The sequence below is a fragment of the Symphalangus syndactylus genome, chromosome 6, assembly GCF_028878055.3.
Source record: "Symphalangus syndactylus isolate Jambi chromosome 6, NHGRI_mSymSyn1-v2.1_pri, whole genome shotgun sequence".
NCBI classification, from domain to species: Eukaryota; Metazoa; Chordata; class Mammalia; order Primates; family Hylobatidae; genus Symphalangus; species Symphalangus syndactylus.
The window spans coordinates 144918891-144921550 of NC_072428.2; positions in this window are offsets into that span (position 1 = coordinate 144918891).

Consider the following 2660-nt stretch of genomic DNA (forward strand, 5'->3'; position numbering starts at 1 on the left):
GTGTGGGAGTGTGGGGTGTGGGTGTGGGGGTGTGAGTGTGGGGTGAGTGTGGGGTGTGGGAGTGTGGGGTGTGGGTGTGGGGTGTGAGTGTGGGGTGTGAGTGTGGGGTGTGGGTGTGGGGTGTGGGAGTGTGGGGTGTGGGAGTGTGGGGTGTGGGTGTGGGGTGTGAGTGTGGGGTGTGAGTGTGGGGTGTGAGTGTGGGGTGAGTGTGGGGTGTGAGTGTGGGGTGTGAGTGTGGGGTGTGAGTGTGGGGTGTGAGTGTGGGTGTGGGTGTGGGGTGTGAGTGTGGGGTGTGAGTGTGGGGTGTGAGTGTGGGTGTGGGTGTGGGGTGTGAGTGTGGAGTGAGAGTGTGGGTGTGGGTGTGGGGTGTGAGTGTGGGTGTGGGTGTGGGGTGTGGGAGTGTGGGGTGTGGGTGTGGGGTGTGGGAGTGTGGGGTGTGAGTGTGGGTGTGGGTGTGGGGTGTGAGTGTGGAGTGAGAGTGTGGGGTGTGAGTGTGGGGTGTGAGTGTGGAGTGAGAGTGTGGGTGTGGGTGTGGGGTGTGAGTGTGGGTGTGGGTGTGGGTGTGGGGTGTGAGTGTGGGTGTGAGTGTGGGTGTGGGTGTGGGGTGTGAGTGTGGAGTGAGAGTGTGGGTGTGGGTGTGGGGTGTGAGTGTGGAGTGAGAGTGTGGGTGTGGGTGTGGGGTGTGAGTGTGGGGTGTGAGTGTGGGGTGTGAGTGTGGGTGTGGGTGTGGGGTGTGAGTGTGGGGTGTGAGTGTGGAGTGTGAGTGTGGGTGTGGGTGTGGGGTGTGAGTGTGGGTGTGGGTGTGGGGTGTGAGTGTGGGTGTGGGTGTGGGGTGTGAGTGTGGGTGTGAGTGTGGGTGTGGGTGTGGGGTGTGAGTGTGGGGTGTGGGAGTGTGGGGTGTGAGTGTGGGGTGTGGGTGTGGTGTGTGAGTGTGGGGTGTGAGTGTGGAGTGAGAGTGTGGGTGTGGGTGTGGGGTGTGAGTGTGGGTGTGGGTGTGGGGTGTGAGTGTGGGTGTGGGTGTGGGGTGTGAGTGTGGGTGTGGGTGTGGGGTGTGAGTGTGGGTGAGAGTGTGGGTGTGGGTGTGGGGTGTGAGTGTGGAGTGAGAGTGTGGGTGTGGGTGTGGGGTGTGAGTGTGGGGTGTGAGTGTGGAGTGAGAGTGTGGGTGTGGGTGTGGGGTGTGAGTGTGGGTGTGGGTGTGGGGTGTGAGTGTGGGTGTGGGTGTGGGGTGTGAGTGTGGGTGTGGGTGTGGGGTGTGAGTGTGGGTGTGGGTGTGGGGTGTGAGTGTGGGTGTGGGTGTGGGGTGTGAGTGTGGGTGTGAGTGTGGGTGTGGGTGTGGGGTGTGAGTGTGGGGTGTGGGAGTGTGGGGTGTGAGTGTGGGGTGTGGGTGTGGGGTGTGAGTGTGGGTGTGAGTGTGGGGTGTGAGTGTGGGTGTGAGTGTGGGTGTGGGTGTGGGGTGTGAGTGTGGGTGTGAGTGTGGGTGTGAGTGTGGGGTGTGAGTGTGGAGTGAGAGTGTGGGGTGTGAGTGTGGGTGTGGGTGTGGGTGTGAGTGTGGGTGTGAGTGTGGGTGTGAGTGTGGGTGTGAGTGTGGGTGTGAGTGTGGGGTGTGAGTGTGGGGTGTGGCGTGTGAGTGTGGGGTGTGGGAGTGTGGGGTGTGAGTGTGGAGTGAGAGTGTGGGGTGTGAGAGTGGGTTGTAGGGGTGTGAGTGTGGGTTGTAGTGGTGTGAGGTGTGGGGTGTGGGGTGTGGGGTGTGGGGTGTGGGGTGTGGGAGTTTGAGGTGTGGGTGTGTCGGGTGTGGGAGTGTGGTGTGTGGGAGTGTGGCAGGCCACCCTGGGCTGGAGAGAGCAGCGACAGCTCCACCTCCCTCCAGGGCTCTCTGCTTCTTCCCGCCCCAGCCACCTTCTCCTTGCCTGGCCCAGCCCCCCTCGGGACCTGACAGTTGTGAACCCCTTAGTGTAGATGTTCTTGACCTGCCTCACATCCTGGGAATAAAGGAGAAGTCGCCTAAAGGAATGAGTGTGTATAGTGAAGTTCCAGACACAGTGGCACCCACGGCGGGCAACTCCTTGGGGTGGGGCGGGAACCCCCCACTGCCTTCACTGAACCCACAGTGCTGCTCACGGCTGTCAAAGCTTGTCTGTGCCGCAGCTGTGGAGTCCTGGCTGCAGTGGGGAAGGGAGCTGAGTGCCGAGGCCGGAGGGATGCCGGCCTACAGCGGGAAACAGCTGGATCTAGGTCCAGGTCATGGGTAGGTGGGCGCGCAGGCAGACGTTCGTGACGTTCTGCACTTGACGTGTTGCGCTGGACTTCCACAGCAGACAGGAAGGTGCATAGAGCAGCCCTTCAGAGAGAAGCACTGGGCAGTCACGGGGATGCGAGCTTGAGGGAGGGCGGAGGACACCCCGCAAGCCCTGCGTGGCCACCAACAGGCAGCGCCCTGCAGCAAGGGGGCCACCGTGTCCCAGCCTCTGCCGCAGCTTCTGTGCCATAAGACACTGGTGCTGGCACGTCTCCTGAGGGATGCAGGGTGTGGCATGCGAGGCGGGCTGTGGGCTCACGGGGCTGCCCCCTCCTAGCCTGGCCCCCCACATCTGCAGAGCCCCTCCTCCTGAGGCTGTGCTCATCTGGCTCTCACCTGGCTGGTGTTTGCTCAGCACCTCAGC